Below are 21,189 nucleotides of genomic sequence, written 5' to 3'. Positions count from 1 at the left end.
TTCCAGCTCACTAATTTCGTTTTCAGTTATGTCTAGTCTTTTGTTTAAGCCATCAATTGATTATTTCAATGACTATGGTTTTCATTTCTAGATGAGATTGGGCGTGTTCAGGGTGGTATGGCCGTAGACTATGGTTTTCTAGAAAAATTTCTAGAAAAATTTTTTTCCTTTCTCAAGTCTGCCTGTTCTTTTTTAATAGCATTTTCGTTTTGTCTTGTTAATATTTTTCCTTCCTTTACCTTACAGAACATTACTAACATACTTATTTTAAAGACTTCATTTTAGATTGCTCCATTACCTGAGTTCTTCCCGCTGTAAATCCCCCCATTTATTGTGTTTGCTTTCTCTCTTAGGACTGTGAGTTTCCATGTGTTTCACAATTTTGTGTTATGAGCTCATCTTCAGTTGGAGTTACGTACGGGGGGAGTCTTGTTTGAGCTTTGAGTTGAGGAGGCACCTATATGGGGTTCTTTTATCCAGTCTTTGCTAGGGGTCTATATTTTTTGGTGATTCTAGAGTAGTTTGTATGTCAAATTCCTGGCTACAAATTTTTACACCACTTAAATAATGTATAAATTCAGATCCCACACTCAATACTTTAGGTAGGAAAAATATGGAATTAAGCCATAGAGTTGCTTTGGCATTCTTTGACACCAATGGGAATGCGAAATTGCTATCTGGAAGGTGATAGAGCTTGTTAAGGAATCTATCAATATATTATAGTTGCATTTGCAACTTGTATAACAAACACAATATTTTTACTAGATATTCATGTTTATTTGGAATAGCTTGAGTGTAGAAATTCTACATGGTCTTTATGTTGAAATAAATAGTGTTTTTACTTATAATATGTGTTTATTTGAAGTAGATCGAGAAGTGCTGCCAGAGATAATGGGGGAGTGAAAATAATCTTAAGCCTCCACTTGTGGTTAAAGCTATATATTCAGTCTGGAATTATATAAAGGCACCTATCAGCCACAGTGCCTCTCTGGAGAGGTGGTAGGAGGGAATGCTTCATAAACAACATTGAAAACATATGCATGTGGATTAAATTTAAAAAGTGTTAAATAATGTTTGAGTTTATTGTGAATTGTAACACAGTTGACTTAATCAAGTGTGAGGCGTTAGATTGCTTAAGATTACAGAAAATAAGTAAATCAATTAAAATATTTGTCTCCCCATTTAGTTAGATATGACCCTGAGTTTTAGCCTCAGAAAAAACCAAGACGAGGAGATTTAAATTGAAAACTAAAGAAGATTTTTTATTAACTTGGACTGAGAGAGCTTTGATTATAGTCTTTCCCTGACCAGTGGTGTGTCTAACTGCAAACTTTAGGGACTCCAGAGCTGTAGCAAATTAAGAGGCGAATACCACTGTTCTTGTGATGGTGTCTGGAGAATGTAACACGATACTAGGTCCAGGAGGACTTTGTCTTGATGTATGGCCTGAAAGTCAGAGAGATTAAAAATGAAGAAATATGGGGACTCCATTATGCATGGTTCAGTAATTAGTATTAGCAGAAACCAAGTGGCCTAGCTTGAGCTTAGGAGAGAGGAGGCACAGCGTTTGGTACCACATCTGCCTAAGTTTTTGAAAGTAAGGAATTCTTCCTAAGGATGTGTGAAGGTATACCTCATTGCTAACCTGATCAAAGGGCATGGGAGGGAGATGGAGTACTAGTTTCTATCTTTTTTAAGTTAAATAAAAGGCATGTATTATTAGAACAGGGGAGTGGGGACAGTATCTCACTATGGTTATACGTATGAGCAAGGTCTTTGGAAGTAGACTGCTTGGTCACTTCCTCCTGCTCTGTCACTTCCTGGAGGTGGAAAATGATAAGTTGCCTGATGTCTCCATGTGTCATTTTTCTCATCTGTAAAATGGGGAAATCTGAGTTGGTACAGGAAGCAGACAGTCTTTATTAATATGCTGTGCTGCCCCATAGGAGTCTATGGTGATCCCATGGGAAATTGTTGCTGAAAAATGGGGATTTTGAATTATAAGAGGTTCTCTGGAATGCTTCCCTCACATAAAATTGAAATGCCTTCTATGCTTATGTGAATTTTTCTGGGGGGTTGTGGACAAGAGCCATAGCTTCCTTTGGATTTTCAGAATTCAAAATTCCTTAAAGGTAAATAACCACTGCCCTAAAATTTCCACAAGGGGACAGGACAGTCCTGATTTGTGTGCTATATCATGGAGTACAAAACATGTTGGAGTTGAAGATGTAGTTCTCAATTTAGCAAGGGGAGTGTTGGAGCATATTGAAACACTGGAGCAAGTATCAGAACAGGTTGGCAACTAGAGAGTCCTCCCTAAAAGGTTTAGAAATACTTACCCATAAGGACTTCTATTGGGATCCCATGTGAATTAACCTTTAGAAATGTCCTCTTCTGTAGGGAGTATTTGATTAGAGCTGTGGTCCCCCTGATTCTATGGTTATTTGGGGGTTAATCCAAAGAGAGAAATACTGGTGTTTAATTTCTACTTTAATTTTGCTGTAACTCCATGTCCATGGTTAAGAATTTAATTATCTACTCCTATGTGTCCTCAACTGGAGCGTCTGATCCTCAGTGCCGTCTTAGTTTTGTTGTGTTACAAAGACTTGCAGTTTAATCCACAAGTGAAATGGTTACTTAAGTTATTCATGGTCTCTTAGAATTTGCTATTTGTTTTTTCTTTGTTCTTTGAGAAACTCAAAATTAGTGAGGGATACCCTGTAGGTAATGTCAACATTTTCCACTCAAACTTGAAAAGTCAGCTGAGATTTAGAGATTACTTAGAAATAGATGGCAATAGATGGGCTCTTTGGGCTGGATCAGAGGAATCCTCATGCACGGCAAACATGTGTTCAAGGTGGCAGAATCAGTGGTCCTAGTCAAGGTATTTTCATACTAGTCTCCTTAGCCAGGTATGTTGTTTTCTACTTTCTGGCATGGATTCTGTACAATTGTCAGATGAGCCCTTTATATTCCTCCGCCCAATGCATGCCTATATCTATCTCTGCTTTTGCCTATACTGTATTGTTTTACTTCTTGGGATGGTTCTTCATGTTTATCCCCCAATTCTACCTTTTTTTTTTTTTGCGGTACGTGGGCCAGGACTGCCGTGTCCTCTCCCGTCGTGGAGCACAGGCTCCGGACCCGCAGGCCCAGCGGCCATGGCTCACAGGCCCAGCCGCTCCGCGGCACATGGGATCTTCCCGGACTGGGGCACGAACCCGTGTCCCCTGCATCAGCAGGCGGACTCTCAACCACTGCACCACCAGGGAAGCCCCCCCAATTCTACCCATTTTTAAAGTTTCTCCTTAGAAAGCCTGACTAATCCAGTCTAATCCTTTTCATCATGTGTATAATACTTCGTTTGTCTCATCTTGTCTTCCTCTTTGAATTATAGGCAACTCAAGGATGGGATGGTGGCAGAGATTGGCTATTTAACAAGTCCATTCCCTTCTTCTTGGGCATATAGCTAGACCATATTCTCAGCATGCCATGTAGTTAGATGTGGACTGAGTTCTAGCCAAAGGAATATAGGCAGAAGTGATGAGTACTACTTCCAGGTATGACTTATTCAAACACTGTACACATGACATGGTCTTCCATGCTCTTTTCATGTATGCTGTCTGAATGCAGAGGATTGTAGGATTCTAGGAGAAGGTAATATGGAAGAGGCCTAGGTCTCTGAAGTACTATATGGAAATATTTGATCAACCATAAATAACCACAGTATGCTGTTATAGGGTAAGCAACCAACTTACCAATTTATCATGCATTAAGCACTAGGATCTTGGGGCTGTTGGGATCTGTTGCAGCAGCTAGTATTACACTAACATATATAGGGGTAAATCATTTACTATTTCTCTGTTTCCTTCACAATACCTACAATAATGTAGAGAGAGGATCCATCAATGCTGGCTGCCTCACAAAAATATGACAATTTACTGACCATTGCCTTCCATAACAAGGAGCTGAAGGATGCTCTCTCTTTAGTCTGGAGAGTGGGAAGCAGAAGGGAGATGTTAGCAGTGGATGGCCCAGTCTGAATGTACATAGGGTGGGTAAAGCACATAGATTTGGTGTTCTTCCTTGATCAATGGCATCAAATAAACAAACTGTATTGTTATTGATTATTATATTAAGTAAATATCAGGAAAGGTATTGGTATTGATTATTACATTAGATAAATGTACAGAGTGGTGGTATTATTGATTTTTATATTCAACAAATATAGGTGTGGACAAAACTCATACTCCAGCCAAAATGACTTAAGGTTTTGAGCACAATTCTGGGACAGGGAGTTATTTTATGATGAATGTTATAGAAAATCTGAGAACTTTCCTCATCAAATTTCCATTAAAAAGAAAAGCAATTAGGGACACATATGCATTTGACTATAAACCAGACATAGAGATGGCAGCATTGTTGTCAGCAACAAAGACCCATGGGATCATCAAATACCAAATGTTGAACGCAGCCCTTTTAAGATGTGGGGCTAATTAAAGAAATCAAACTGAGAGAATGCCATTGCAAAGAACAGGAAAATTTTAATTATGTGCAAAATATAAGTAAGTTATCTATAACTGAAGGCCTACAGTTTTGTACTTCTGAGGTTGGATGGACTTAGCTTTATTGTTTGAGAGTTTGGACTAGACTGTACTTGAAGTCAAACTCCTGGACTTGTCCGTTAGGCAAATCAAGAAAGCTCCTCTTTTGTTTAAGCCATTTTTAGATTTTTGAGTTGACTTTCTATTCCTAGCAACCAAAAGCACCCTAACTAATGTAGATCCCCTACACCTAATATAGTCCTGGAATATTATACTCACTCAGTATTTGTTGACTGATTTACTGGGTGCATGAAAATATGACTTTCACCTGCCAAGGTTCATGCTAATTAATGGTTGATCCAGTATGAAAACCCATGTTGGCTGGCACCTAATTTATGACTGGTTCCACAACCCTACCTGATCTGTCCTCTCCTGTCCCGTACCCCATGTGAATACTGCTATCATAGCATTTATTGTATTATGTTCTAATCGTTTATCTGTCATTTCCACTAGACTGAGCTTTTTGAGAACAGAAATGAAAGTTTTCACCTCTGTATTCCTAGGCCCTACTGAACAGAGGCTCAGTGAGTGGAGGATGGATTATCTTCCTGTTCCAGCTGGCGTGAACCAGCCTCAGGTCTCATTTCCAGCTCAGGCCTTTGCACTTGCTGGACTACTTTTTCCTGAACTCCATGTGATTGACTCTTGTCATTTAGATCTCAGCTCTGGTCCTTGCTGATACCCACATCTGATGTTGCTCCATCAGTCAGTGTCTTCACATTGTCGTATTGAATTTTCTTCAAAGCCTTCACAGCTTTGGAAGTTTTCTAATATATTCACATGTTTGCTGTTTGTCTTCCACAACAGCAGGGAACTAATCTGACTGGATTGTTACTATATGCCAGCACCCAGAAGAGACACTGAATAGATATTTGCAGAACGGACAGACCAGGTACCCATTCTTCTTAGAAAAGATGCCTCTGAATCAGAATAAGGTGAAAGAGAAGCTTAAAATGTACCTAAAAACTCTCTGTGACTAAGGAGATGGCCTTCAGAAAATATTCATTAATTATCTTGCTTCAAATGCAAGAACACTGGAGAAAGGTTAAGCTGATAATGTGTTATAAACAATAACTAAGGTCTTCCGACTCTGAAATCCTTGATTGTTTTATTGCTTATTTTATACATTTCCCTTATTAATATTTGGAAGAGTAATATTTAGGAGGAAAATACATTTTGGGGGGTCACTTCCATAATGCACTTTACCACGCCAGGAAATCCTTTGCTTGGGCTAAGGGCAATCTGACCCAAATGAGTTGCAGATGGTGAATTAACAGTGTGATTTGCATTTTTGAAGGGGTGTGTGTGCAGAGTTTTGTTTATACTGGTTTAGAGTTCTTTGTGTTAAAATTTGCTTATATTTAAAGAAATAAAAGCCAAGATTTTTGTCCTGCTTTTGTCATGGTTGTAGTATAATCCACCATAAAAATCATAGTATAATTTCATTTTTCCCTTGGTTTAATGCCACTAAAGGAGTCAGCTCTAAGTCTGAGGAAACAGATCTACTTCTAAGCATACCTGCATGCAAATGGGCTATGGAGGTGGCTTATCCTTTTACATAATAAATTAGAGAGTTCTTCTTTTCAGTGGAATAGATGTATAGATTAATGTACCAAGACGAGGCATATGGATATGTGGAATCAATGTAAGCCTGGTTAGAAATGACAAAGAGCTTCATGCTCGAGTGCTTTGCAGCCTAATTCAATAAAACAAAATGAAAGGCAAATGCTTGAGGAGCCGAAGAGAGGATCTTTATGAAAATATTAAAACCTTCTTTCAAAGAAAGTCACACATTCTCCTTTGAGTTTGCTTCTAACATTGCAATGTAATGAATGGGCCTCTTTTGTGGGGAAGGAGCTTTGTGATTTTTAACAAAGCTATCAAAAGGAACCATTTTGAGTGTAGAAACCTACTCTTTGGTCTTTAACTGAAAAGTTAAACACACTGAAATAAAACTAGATTTTTTTCCATCAATTTGCAAAACTAAAGTAGAGTTCAAACTGAAATGGCAACAGCGTGAAAAGGTATTTACAGGTCTGCAGCCATCTCTGATTTCATCAATTTGTTTTCCAGTCTTTGTTGTGATTCTGTGTTTCTCATGGATCTCCAGAGACCGTTTTCCAGCTTGAGGAGAGAATATCAATAGCCTGCATGTCCTCCAGGAAGCTTCCCTGTGACAATCACAATGTTTCTACAGATCAGATCTTCTATTTCTTTTAATGACTGTGGTAGAACAACAAAATATTATCCATTTTGGGAAACACGAAAATCAACAAAGCAATAATGTCTGAGTATGGGTATAATTTTGCTCCTATTTTGTGCAGTAAGCTCAAAGGCAAAAAGTAAAACTCAATTGGTGTCTTTTGGGTGTTTCATAAATCCATAATTATATCACATGCATTATAAAAATGAGGCAAAGAGCTAAGTAAATTGAACAGAAAACTTGCAAAGTAGAGGTGATGCACTGCAGTGAAATAAGTACTGGACTTTCTAACTGGATCTGGATGGCTTGGTTTCTGATCTGAGTCTCATCAGGTGACAGGTGGGTCATCTCTGATAAAGTTCCCCCATCTCTAAGGCTGGGTTGATGCCCCATTATTATGCTTTTAAAGATTCTTGAGTTTATCTGACACTGAATTTTCCATATGTATTTATGATTATTTTTCTGTCTCGTATACTGGATTGTGAACATCTTGAGAATGGACTCTGTGTTTTAATCACTTTTGAATTCCCAAGGCCTACCACAGTGTTTTCACATAGTAGGCACTCAAATTTTGTGGTATTAGTTAATTGCTGGTCTTATCAGATGCATATGAAAGTACAAATGTTCCTATTCCAGTGAGGGGTCAGGGACAAAACAGATTTATCTATTGCTGTAATAAACTGAGTTTATTTCCTTTAGAAATTTTGGTAGGCAGAATGGTTCCCCCAAGATCCACGTTCCAATGCTGGAACTTATGAATACGTCACGTAACATGGCAAAAGGGATTTGGCAGGTGTATTTAAGGTTACGGACCTTAAAATAGTAGATCATCCTGGACTATCTGGATGGGCCCAATCTAATCACAAGAGCCCTTAAAAGCAGAGAGCTTTCTCTGACTGGAGGCAGAAGAGATGCAGCAAGAGAAGTCAATGAGATTCCAAGTGTGAGAAGGACTTGGTGTGCTGTTGCTGGCCCTGTGATGTAGAGGGCTATGTGCAGAGAATGGAGACCTCTAGGAACTGAGAGAAGTTTCTTGCTGACAGTCTGCAAGAAAAACTCTGGCCCTACCTCCACAAGGAACTGAATTCCACCAACAATGGGAATGCATCTGGAAGCAGATTCTTCCCCAGAGCCTCCAGATCAGAGCTCAGGTTGGACTATACCTTGATTTCAGCCTGTGAGACCAGTAGCTGAGAAACCATGTCTCGTCTACCCAGACTTCTGACCTACAGAACTGTGAAATAACAAACTTGTGTTGTTATGTATCACTGAATTAGTGGTAATTGGTTACAGCAGCCAATAGAAAACAAATATAGAAATTAATTTGCCAGTTTCAAAAGATCAGATTTTGGAAACGTATCATAAAGTTGGAATAGTCTGGGTCTGCAACAAATGATATAAATCGATGTTGGATTCCTTGGAATGGTGACAGCAGCAGTGGTGGGATTACAGTATTAGCTACTGCCACCAAACCAACCAAATCCAGTGCAGGTTAGTCCATGGGCCCCCGGGAACTTAATTTCTTCTGGATTTGAATTGAAACTGGTTGCAAGTTAGATTGGATAGGGTAGGGAAGAGCAGGAAAGGTTGGAGAATTAGCCAAAGCTGTTTTAGAAATCATTTTCCTTCAGAATTATGAAGATGTTTCTCCCCAGTCTACTAACTTCTAGAGTTCCTTTTGAGAGATCTAATGTTCTGATTTCTCATTCTTTGTACATGTTTTCTTTGTCCTCTCTGAAGTTTTTTGGATTGTCTCTTTATCCCTGATATTCTGAAATTAATAATGTACTTTGGAGTTGTTTTTGTTGTTCATTGTGTTGGACACTCAATAGGCCCTTTCATTTTTTTCAGTTCTGAGAAATTTTCTTGTATCATTTCTTTGGTAATTTTTCTCTCCTCCCTTTTCTCTTTTTTTTCCCCTTTCCTTTGTAAAACTCCTATTAATAAGATATTGGAATCCTAGATTGATTATATAGTTTTCTTAGTTTTTCTTATGTATTTTCTAATTTCAACTTTAACTTCTGATTTTTCTATTTAAGATTTTAAATTAAAAAAAATAAAAGATTCTTTTTTTAAAAAAAATAGCATTCTGCACTTGTTTCTTGGATGCAGTATTTTTTCTTATTTCTCTGAAGATATTTTAGTTTCTTTTTGATTTTTCTGAATTCCATTTTTCCAATTTGTTTTGGTTCCTCTTTTTCACCTTAGAGACTTTCCTCAAATATATGGTGTCCTAGGCTCTCTGTTCATATGCAATTGTAATGTTCTAAGGAGTTGAATAAGGCTTTGGGTGCTTGGTGGACCAGGTTGGCTGGTGACTTGGATCAGGCAGGACGTGTAGGTCTTTTCTCTGTGGTTCAACTGCTCTAAAGATGAATACTCCAATTTACTGTTGCAGCTGTACATCTGAATGAGGGCTTTCTGGAAACCATGACTAGGGGATGATGATCCCCTATACAGTGGTTAATAATCGGTTGCTGAAATCAGACTGTCTGGTTTCAAAGTTCTGCTTTGTTACTTGTGACTTCCTTGCACTTGTTTGACCTGTTTCATCATCTGTAAAATGAGGGCACTAGTAATACCTACTTTATAGGGTAGAGGTTTCCCCTGCTATCTGAAATCAGAGCATTCCTATGAAGGCTTCCATAAGCTGAAATGGCATAAAGAGAAGAAGCAATTACCGTAGGAAACATTTTGCTTAAAGGGCGCAAAATAAACCGAGGTAAAGCACAGATGCTCACAGACACAGTTCAAAGCTGTGGTGGCTTGATGCTGAGATGCTGAGTGTGGTTCCTGGGGAAGGAGCTTGGTGGGGCCGCTCTCACTGCTTGGGTTGCCAGCTGCCTCTGCAGTGGTTCACTGCAAGTGGTTTGAGGCAGTTGAATGCTATTTTCACTTTTCATCTTTTTTTTTTCTTTGTAAAAGTGAAAATCCTCTTTGATTTCTCTCAGTTAGCAAAAACCGATACTAAGGTAGGCCTTTCATAAGTGGAGTGGTGTAAAGCAAACTTTCGAAAAGTGGAGTATACCTGTAGTTTTTAGGATTAAGTGAATCAAGGCCTATAACCTGCTTGTGGTGTTTTAAACATCATGAGTGTTCATTAAATAGTTACATCTATTTTAACTATCATCACTGTCATCATTATTAATTCAGTATAATTCCCCCATTGCGCCCCATCCCTCCCTCTGTTGCATTAGCATGGAGTTTCTCCCGTTCAGTGTTTCTAGAGTGGAAACCCTCCCACCTTCTGCCAAAGTGGAGGATAAACCATCTCTTGGCTAAGTAGATTTGGGAAGGTGACCTAAGAGATTTATTGGCTCCTTATCCTGACTTTCATCCAATCCTCTGGATCTTCATTTCCATCCTTCAACCCTTCAGAGATACCTGGTATCACCAATTCCCAGGGCTTTCTGCGGTTTAGAGGCACAAGTAGGTTTTCTTGCCACTTAGTTTCCAGATTTCTCTGGCTGCTAAGTTGATGACCACCACTTATCCACTACCCTGTGGTCTCCTGTCCACTATGTATTTCCTCTCCTGTTCTCTTTTGCCCAGTTGGGTTTACACTTTTTGTATTCCTTTACTGATAGTCTAGTTGGGATTGAGGAGGGAATGAAAATCACCTTATGTATCCAACTGGCCATGTTAACTACAAGGCCACTGACTTCATTTCTTCATCTATGAAATAAAAGATTACAATGGTTACATTTTTTAGGTCTTTTCCCCTACTAAAGCTCTTTGCTCCTGCATATGGTTTAGATTTAATGTAATTCCCAGCTGATCACAGCTAGTTTTCCTATCACTTATCTCACACTCAGAATAGTAGTGATTATTTTTGCTTTTGTTGTTTTGAATCTCTTTGAGCAAGAGACCTGCAGTGTAGCAAATTATATCTTGTGTACAAATTAGAGTAAACTGAAAAACACAGGTGACTTTTGTTCCCTTCTGCATCACAAAGGCCTTTTCAATACACCTGATTTATTGTAAAGGGAATTCCACAGGCAGGTGTGAACTACAGAGATGCTGCTGATTGTAATTTGGGTGCTGTAAGATTTATCATGCTGTGCTATTTGGCAAGCAAGTAGGAAGCCTTTAAACTTTCTGCTCTTCCAAAAAAAAATCCTAAAAGAAGATGATACAAAAATTTAAAATGGAAAGAAGTTTCCTTTCTATGGAGATTCACAGAGAATGTTCTGATAAGTCAATAAAAGTTCTGTTTTGTTTAAGATAGTTTAGGTCAGATTTTTGTCACTTGCATCTAGAAGAGTCTTTAATTTATCGAGGGCAGTGGAGATGAAAAGGGTGTTCTGTCTTTGTGGATCTCTACTACATGGCCTGACACTTTGCATTTCCAGCCTCAGTGTCTCTCACAGTTTGCTGTGGTCCCTAGCATTAATGACTAGCTCTTGTGTGTTCTAGCTTGGTATCCAGGAGAGAAATTTCTGCAAGATAATGAATATTTCTAAGAGGGTGGGTTGTATTGTATTTGAAATAAATAACAGCTTCCTAGAGTTTGGTGTAACCTATTGCATGTGGTTTCTGTTTGTTTCAGTGTCATGGCATCAGGAATGGCATCAGAACATCCTTCTGAAAAGTTCCAATTAAAATAAGAATCCTAAATAATCCAGGTAAGGAAGACATGGACAATTTTTATCTCTAATACTCCCAATAACTTTGGACACAAAATACAATGAAAGGTTTGTGGAAAAAGAGATTAATACATCAATATTGACAATTTTGGGTTAATCAGTGACCCAATCTTCAAAACATTCCTTTCATTTGGAATTAGTTTCCCAGTCAAAATTATTCTCATTGCATTCAGAATGACATTTTTTAAATGATAGTATATATGGCATATACTGTTGGTTGACTACCCAGTAGACACTCCTTCCTTTATCCTTGCTAAGAGAACTCCACTTATGTTCAGGCAAGGAGTGACCATGTTCTTCAGGGACTTTGGGTTCTTTTGGGACTCTGGTGTCCCAACTCCAAGAGCTGAATCCAGGTTAGTCTTAGGCAGTAGTGGCTATTCCATTTCCCTTGCATTGGTTTAGGACTGAGCAGGTAATGTTGTTTTGGCTAGTGAAATGTGAGCTAAAGTCTATGGAGTGGCTTCTGGGAAGGTTACCTTTGTTCCTGATGAAGGGCCCAGAGAAGGGCTTTGTTGTGTGGAGTGTGATGTTTCATGTGGCTCCAGCTATTCTGCAGTTATGAGAAGATGTTCTGAAGGACCTCACTGAGGATGGCAGAGTAGAAAGTTGTAAAGAACCTGGATATCGATAATGTTGCCAAGTTGGAAAATTGATTAGCCCTGGGACGACCTCATCCTTGAACTTTTTATTCTGTGAAATAATAATTTCTTTATCATTTAAGCCACTTTGAGTTGGTTTTTCAGTTATTCATAGCCGAAGTAATCCTAACTGATATAATAATAAGTATATAGATTTAATGCTTTAATTCTTTTGGCTAAAGCTTTTGTTCCACACTTCTTCCATATGTGAGACAAGTATGATTAAAAAATAAAAATAGATAAAAGAATTGCAGATCTTAAAGAATTACAGAATGTTAGTACTGAACAGGATATTAGTAAATTATTCAAAACATTTGTTGAGATCACTAGATACTACATACAGAAGAGAATAAGACAGACACTGTCCATGTTCTTTTGGAACTTATAGTCTAGTGGGTCTTAGAGAGTATTTGGTCTAATCTCATTACACAGAAACGGACAATTTTTATATCTCTCAGTGTTGGCATAATTCTTTTTGTCACTTAATAAAGGAGGCTAGTTCTTATTAGAGAAAAGACTATAAATTTGTGGTTCTTTTTGCTTTTAACATACAGCCAACTCTTTTGCTCCTCTGAGTAACTAAAGTTTGGGTCTAGAGCTGAGTTTGGATATAAGGGTTGGAGAGAACTGAATTTCTGTGTATAACAAAGTGAAAGAATTTGGAATTACTTGGATAATTGTGTGTGCGTGTGTGTGTGTGTGTGTGTGTGTGTGCGTGCATACTCACAGCAGCAGCAAGATGGTAAACGACTGCGTGCTAACTGGAGTAGGGAGCCCAGTGTGAAATCCCCTGTGTCATGGTGGCCAAAGGGACTTATAAGATGAGATGACTAATATGTAGTTTTAAGTTACTTGCTGTGTCATGCAGGAATGTAACTCTTTGGCAGTGACCTAGAAAACTTCAGCGAAAGTTTTGCTACACATCACAGGCTTTGTTCCCTTGTTGCTTGAGTGGGGAATCAGGGAGATGAAGGACTGACCTCCAGGCACAGAGCAGAGAACAAGAATTCAGCAGAGGCAGGAAATGAGAGAGAATTCAGCAGGGGTAGGAAAATGTACCTCATTCCCCCATCTTCCGCTCCTTGGGAATTTTGCAGGCATCTTGAAGAGGGCTCTGGACTTAATCACTGGATATGGAATGGGATCTGACTGCTTTAACTTACATCTTAAGGGACATCCGGATTAGAGCTGTACCCTGCTGGTGGCTGCAGGACTTATCATAATAGTAATTATTCAGTTACTGAGAATTGCTTCCCCCTGTAGACAATAAACTCCTTGAGGGCAGGGACCAGGTCTGTTTTATCAATAAGTTCATACTGGGTTGTGTGTAGCCCATAAAATAAGTATTCAATTAATATTTGTTAAACAGTTCCCTCCTGATAGGGAAATGAATATTATTTAAACGTTCATAGCCTTTCCCCTCCTCAGTTTGCTGAGGAGAAGCAGTTTCCACCTCCTCCTGCTTCCCCTTCCTTGTGTCTTACCAGGTGGGCTCCTGGGCCAGTCACTTACTGATTGTGGAAGAAGGTGGGAGAGGCCAGCCAGGTTTATACTGGAAATATCAGAGATCTACTGACAAGAGAAAAGTATTACCTACAGACACAGGGAAGGGAGACAGAAGAAATCTTGTGGGAGTTTGAGAGATTTTGGAGAAGAGAGTTTCTGGGGGCAGGTGCAATGCATACAGATGCATGCACAAATAATATATTTATGTAGATAAAAAGTGACAGAAAAGCTGGTTTCAGTCAGTTTTGCTGTGTGTTGTGAGAGGGATCTCTTTGGAGAATTTTTAATAGATTTCCATATAGATAGAAATTTCTTCTTGGTTATTTTTGAGTATATTTCTTTGACTGAGATTCCAGGCTAAGGCTGACTTCTAGATGAGAAAAGGCCATCCTTGCTTTATGTGGTTTACAACCTTGTGCAGTAAACTGAGTTTTACACTTTGGTATCCTCCACGGTGCTCCCAAGCACTCAATAGGGACACCAAGTATTTGTTGCACAGTATGGAAACAGTGATAACCTAAGGGATTTTATGCCACTCAATCTTATAGCTTCTAAAAATGGGCAGAATTAGGACCAAGGACTAAAATGAGGGCCATTCTTACATTTTGTTCCTTTCTTGAGTAGATTTAAAGAATGGTGTTACAAAATGCATTGTGAGAGAAGGACATTCCATTTTGGGACTCTTCTAGAAATATGCATGGGAGTCATTTAGACTAATCTTATTTTCCATTTGAGTTAATCTGTGGAAAGCAAGTCACTCCTTGTTACCAACCAGATCCTTCTAAGGATTTTAAAATATTCAGATTGGATTTTTTCCAAACCCCCAAGACTCACAGAAAAGGCACATACTAAGCCCCACTCTAAGTTATGAATCCCTGCTGGAACTCAGTTAAAACAAGGGCATTCCTCCTTGTTCAAAAACACATCCCTGTGGTCTCTGTTGCAGCTGAGTTAACTGGGTTTAATGTAAATGGAATCTTAGATTAAAAATTTCATTTCTGAGAGGCTGTGTTTCATTCCCTGGCTAGGAGAGAAGACTCTTCTCTCAATCTGGTCATAGGTGGGGACTTCCTAAGAGAAGCAGGGGTCCTAGAGTTTGCAAATGTTGTATAGCTCAGTGAGGAGTTCAGGGGGGGGCCCTGCTGTGTTCTTACAGAGCTGCCCAGACACTTTCAGAGGACCAGATGCTCCAGTCCATGAACAACACATGGTGGGCACCCCTATGAGAGGTCCAGTCCTCTTCCTTAGCTACCTGTTTCTATCTCCCTTACTCTTGCACTGCTAGGAGGCTAACATGAAACAATGTCTGCAGCCATGTTAAAGTAGAAGGAGGATGCAACTCTTTCTTTTTGCTCTTGAAGGTATTTTAAAAACCCTAGGCCTAATGCTACATGTCAGGAAGCACACACTCTGACATCTCTCACAAATACCGCTGGGAAGAGGTGTTATGCCCAACAGTGATCTGACAGGAGATGTGATCTCTTTGGAAGCTTCCAGACCCTGCTCTCCTCACAGGGCTGAGATGTTGAGTGTCAAGCAGATGAGCTTGACAGGTTATTCAGAAGAACAAAACCACAACAAACTGGCTGGAACCCTTGATGTCTGGGAGAAGTTCACTGCGTTTGCATCAGCCAGAGGCTGCCTGCCCACGTTCTTGTCTGCCTAAAAGGAAAGAAAGGAAGAACTCATGATTCCAAGTGAATGGCTTAATGCTAGAGGCTGCTTGGGAGTATGAGAAGCCCAGAAAAAACAAGGAACTAAAATGCATGGGTATGCGTTTGGAGAAGTGTTTATACTGCCCCAGCATGGAAAGTATCTGCTGCAAGCCTAATGATGTGGTTTGGGGTTGTGTCTTCAGTGTGAAGCTGTGACAAAGCTCATCACATGTGGTCTCCAGCCCGGGCACGCATGGGAATGTGGGGACTTGGGGTTATGGGCTTCCAGTAGGCAGCCAGGGTTTGCAGAGTGGGGAGTGGAATACTTAGACAAATGCCTATTGTCAGAGAGTCAGAAGTCCTATGAAGAATCTGAAGTTGTACAAACCAGACTCCTTTTTAAAACTTAAAAATATTCCATGCACGCTCACACACACACACACACGAGCACACCTCCCCCAGGGGCAGTGCGTCTTTAGTTATTTGCTTTCCTTCTACTCAAGAAGGGGAGAGAATACCATGTAGGTGGGATGAATCAAATGGGATTATTTTAAAATGCATCCCCCCTCCCCATTCTACAGTGGATTGAGGAGGATTATGTGCAGCTTTCATGAAATGTCTTATGCTTCTTTCTGGGAAAGGAACTGTAAATGTCATGTCATCGGTCTCTGCGATAACAGCTCACACAGGTACGGGCAGACCTGGCAAGGAGGGAAGAGTGTGGCCGGCCCATGCACCAGCAGTACCTGCAATTAACGGAGACCAAGGCCCTAGCAGCCCAGTGCAGCCAGCGGATGGAGCGGTGAAGACAATTAGAGATGGAGAAGGGGTGGGGGATCTGGAGACGCTACGAACTGCCCTGTAGAGGGTGTGGCACAGCAGAAGCAGCAGCCCTCTCACTTCTCCAAGCCAAACCCCAGGTGCCTTGTATGCACTGGGTTAACAGAGCTTCTCAAACCTTGATGTGCAGGCGAGCCATGAAGTTTCCTGTTCGGTAGGTCAGGGGATAACGGCTTGAAATGCTACATTTCTAAGAAGCTCCCGGGTGATGCTGATGCCTCTGGCCCAGGCACCATGCTCTGATTAGCAAAGTTTTAAGGGAATCTCAGGTCATAGGTGTGGTCTCAGGTAGCACAGATTCAGTAGGAAGGAGAATCAAATTATGTACAAAGATATACAAATGCATTCAACTTTAACCTCATTAGTGTTAGGAGGAAATTATCCAGGTAACTCCTAATCTTTTGGATTTGGAATGCCTTGTATGATGGAAAAAACCACTTTCTATAGCTGACAGCTTAGGTGGGGCTGTTCAGGTCTGTGTTAAGATGGCTTAGCAATTCTTGAGCACACACGAGCTGAGGGAAGCAGCATGCTGAGCGGCAGCGGGAGGTGAGCTTGGCATGCACACTGGCCAAGGATGACCTATAAAGTGTATAGTCCACGCTTTCATAGTTGGGTTTTGCAATGGCTACTTCTCTGGTTGAGCTAGAGAAGGGAAGTTAGCAAAGGGCTCTTAAGGTTCCCTGCACTACCCCTGCCACCTCCAGCCTTCTCCTAGTTTCCCAAAAGGAAGGAAATCGAGTAAGTGGGAAGAAATGGAAAATGACAAGAGAATGGAAGTCAAGAGATTGTTCGGGTTTCTATTTTTATTTTTCATTTTTGGAAGGAGAGAAAAATAAACTGCCTAAGATGAATCAAGGAGAAAAACATTAAAAAACAAACAAACAAAAAAGAGATGAGTGATGAAGAGAGGAAGGAAATTTCCTTGGTAGATAAAACAGATTTGCCAAATATATTACATTCATTAAGATTTTCTCTGCTTATAATGTGTGCTTTTCGGAGGCTTTTCTTAGCATTAACGGACGCTCTGGGAGAGGAGAAAGTTGGCAGAGAGAAGCCTAGCAAATATATAAATAAGCTTTGGAGCTTTCAGAAGTTTCATTTCCCACAATAGAACGTTCTCCAGGCTAGGCAAACTTTTTCCTACTTAAACAAATGCTTTGAAAGACAAAGATTTCATATTGTCAGTGGAACATTCAGACTAATAATTGCCTCTGTTCTCTCTGCCTTGAAGTCTCAAAAGCCTGCAGATTTATGATTCACTTTTGGCAATAAGCTCCTTCAAATAAATATTACTTTCCCAGGCTGCAAATTGAGTTTCTGAAACACACAGAGATCAACTTCACTAAGATTAAGAACTAAGTTTTCTTGGTGTGTATGTATATATGATTAAAAAACACCGTGTTTGCTTTTTTCCCCTCTTCTTTGGGAAAATTGATTACAAAACTTTACTTTTAGAAATCGTTGTTTTTAGTAGTTGATTTACTGCCAGTGAGATTTTGTAGAACCTTTTGTTGGGGAGCAGGGAGTGGAGATAGGAAGGGGATGGAAGGCAGTTTGACCTTTCTCTTAGGGTTGTGGACTCAGAAATTTTATACAACCTAAGGTTGAGGATTTAAACCAGTTTACTTTGTAGTTGGCACAAGATAATTCCAAGTCTTAAAGCAAAAAAAAAAAAAAATACAGGTGAGGATAGAGGTTAAGAAATACACTGAGGGCAGTAGACCCCAAGTGTTGGAGCTGAGACACTTTCAGAGCAACCAGCCACCTATCGAGGCTGTTGGATTGTTAGTGCCAACTCAGTGAATGTTACTGGGTTCCTTCAGTGTGCCCGTAGGGGCACCAAGGGAGATGAGTCGTGGTGTTGATACCCACATAAATACTTCTAAGTTGAGGATAAGACAGAGGAAAACAATAAGCTGCAGGAGTGCAAAAGATGCCCAGCCTGGGGTGTGGGGGAGGATGTCACATCCCCAAAGTCCGGCCTCACTTTGGGCTATGACAGTCACCTAGGTCCTTGTCCACATGCATTAAGCAGGTAGAAGGCAACCAGGCCTCTTTCAATAGGCCTATGACACCATTTCCCTTGGCCTGATTCCACGACACTGCTCCAATTCTGTCTGGATTCCACTCTGTTCCTGCCTCGGTTTGAGTTCTGTGTGGGAATTCCTGCCTTAATGATCCTTTATGGAAAACTTAATAAGTGCCAGGCATCATGGTGCTATTTTTTATTTATTATTTTCCTGACACAGCTATTATTGCCTCATTATAGATGAGGAAACAGGTTTACAAAATTTAACTAACTTGCTTAAGGTCACAGAAACTAATAGGAGCTAGAACATGGATTTCTATTCAAGTCTGACTACAAAGCCTATAATTTCAACCATTATTTATTATGTAACAACAACAGCAGCAGTGGCAGCCGTTAACATTTGTTAAACACTTAACTATGTGCTAGGCACATAGTTCCTATTATTATTTCATTTAATCCTCACATGAATCTTAGGAGGGTATCAGTGTTATTATTCCCATTTTGCAAATGAGGGAACTGAGGCTCATCTGTGACTAACTTGTCAAAGGTCACACAGCTGGTAAGGGATGGAACCTAGATCCAAGCTCAGGTAGGCTCCTGGCTCCAGAGCCTGCAGCCTTAACCACTATGCCCTACCACCTATATGCCAAGATCCTACATTGGTTTGTGCCCTTCTTTAGGTTCTGGACACAGACTGTGGCTCTCCTGCTTGGACTTCTCAACTTGCCTGCTTGCTTTGGGATGCCATACCTGTCATCATGTCCACTCTTTTAGTCTAAGTGTGCCTTTCTGTTTCTTCTCTGTTCCCTAAAGTTTTACTGAGCACCTATGGGGCCCAGGCACTGTACTGGGCAATTGGGTGGTGCAGATCAATACCCAGAGTACTTATTTAGAGGAATAATGGACCCTGTTCTGAAGCTAGTTAAAATCCAGTGAGGAGGCAGATTAGTCAGCACAGTATTCCAGTACCAAGTAACAAGTGGTGTGAGAGAGGAAAGCATGACTGCTCAGGTAGCCTCGAAGAGGAATCTAGCTCTGGGTGAGGCAAGAACACAGAAAGGGCATTATTTAAGAATTATCTTTATAAAGCAGGAATTCACAAGACAAAGGAGGGAGGGGAAAATAGATCTTACTTTAAGTCCTTTTTTTTTTAACCTTCTCACACATAGGGTTGGAAAAGTTGGAGGCTTGTTTGTACTTCAGGAATCAACCATGCATAAAAGACTGCATCATAATAATAACTGGCATTTGTGAAGAACCTTCAAGAGGCCAGGCAAATTTCTGAATCCTTACATGCATTATCTAGTCTAATCCTCACACTATGACATAGATGTTATTATTGCTCCTAGGTTCCACATAAGATTCACGGGTGCCTGGGGAAGGTGAAAGATTCCTTTTGCATCCAGTTTGTTTTGGTTTCATGAAAGAGATGGAGACATTTCTAAAACATTGTCTATAGACCACCTACATCTGACCAACTAGGGGGCTTGTTCAAAATGGAGGTGCCAGGCCCAGAACTACAAAATCAGAGTCCCTTCTCCATGCTCTGCCGGTGCAGAAGATAGCTGAGAACACTGGACCGTCCCCTAGCTGGTGTGCACTGAACATGTGGGACAGGTTTGTTCCCTGTAGAACATCTTTGTAATCTCATTGGTCATGTATTAAAAGAACCGTGAGTTCAAGAGGGGCTGCTATTTACCCAGGAGATGGAATTTCCACTCCCCTTTAGGCTTCCGTTTACGGATATGTTCCAAGAAGATATTATGTTTTTTGCAGCCCTACTTTTCAGAAAATGAGGCCGTCCCTTTCAAAAGATGCTAAGGGTATATTGATCTTTTAATAAGAAAGCCGGCTCATGGGATGCTCTGTTAGTGATTTTCTTCTTCAGCTCACGCCTGGCGCTGGTGACTGTGGCAAGAGACTGGAACGTTCTAACATGAAGGGTACTTTTCCCTCATTCCCCTCTCCTATGGGGGGCAGATCACAGAGTAAAGACTATAGGTGAGAAGAAGGTGTAGTTCTCCAGTGATGGAGACCAGTAGTGTGCCTCTCAAACATAAGAGTGTGCCTCTCAGTTTCTTTTGTCCTACGGGTCCCCGAGATTAAGGACTTTGGGACCATATGGCAGCAAAGTTGGGCTAAATGAATGTACAGTTCAACGATATTAAGTACCTTAACATTGTTACCACAGTAATTAAAAAATAAGTTTAAAAAATGGGCTAAATGAATATCTCCATTTTCTCTTAGTTCATGGTAGCTGAGCCGTTGACAATGCCAAACCTTTACAATTATGAACCTTCAGCGCAAGTGGAGAGTTGGGATGTGGTACAAAGGCACAAGGGATTAACAAAAGATTGTAAAATTCTCTGCGTCTCTCCCCCTTTTCCAAAGCACCATGTGGAAACAGGTGCATGAGATGGGCTCTTTGATGACTATTTTAAGTGCAGTTTTCACCACTGTATTCAGGTTTCCAATAACCATTTACAGAAGAACAGGGTCTTAATTCCTAACAGGTTTGCATGTATTCAAAGACTGACTTTGAATCTAATTTATACAGGTTGAAGAAATTTGGAGGAACATAGAAATGTGGTGCCAAATGTAAGAATATGTTTTATTTGTTAATGTTCATCCATCTGTTTAGTACTGACTATAAGACCACGAGATAAACAATAATAGACGAGCAAGATAGGGCCTTGTATTCACAATCATTCTGTCTAGCACATGGTCAAATAAGCATAATTTATTTTGCAGGATGGTTGTCAGGTTAAATACTGTACCTACTTTGGGAGGACCTCAAAAAGTATAGGTGGGCAGTTTGCTGTCGGGGCTAGAGAGAGACAGAATAATGGAAGAGAAACTGTTTTGCAATGATAAAGAATTCATTCTACAACCACTTATTTAATGGGTATCTATTGTGTACCAGTAGACTGTACTAAAACTTGAAATAATGTGTTGAACAAGATGGGCATAGTTTCAATTGTATTGGAATGTACAATCCTCAAGAGAGAGGAAATGAACCCAAGGACTGTAATAACGTTTGATAACTGCTATGGTGGAAAAAA

General features: G+C 40.1%; 1 long non-coding RNA gene across 3 annotated transcripts in view; it reads left to right on the top strand.

The window, feature by feature from the left end:
- The window catches only part of LOC309829296, a 436,099-nt gene that overhangs the window by 193,208 nt on the left and 221,702 nt on the right, over positions 1-21,189 (top strand). For all 3 annotated transcript variants that reach the window (XR_014297394.1, XR_014297395.1, XR_014297396.1), the window contains exon 3: positions 11,357-11,432. This is a non-coding gene — a long non-coding RNA (uncharacterized lncRNA). The remainder of the gene's footprint in view (positions 1-11,356; positions 11,433-21,189) is intronic.

The sequence above is a fragment of the Grampus griseus genome, assembly GCF_964374135.1.
Source record: "Grampus griseus genome assembly, chromosome: 11".
In the NCBI taxonomy this organism is placed as follows: Eukaryota; Metazoa; Chordata; class Mammalia; order Artiodactyla; family Delphinidae; genus Grampus; species Grampus griseus.
The sequence above is the reverse complement of the archived record's forward strand: the minus strand, read 5'-3'. Positions and strand labels throughout refer to the sequence as shown.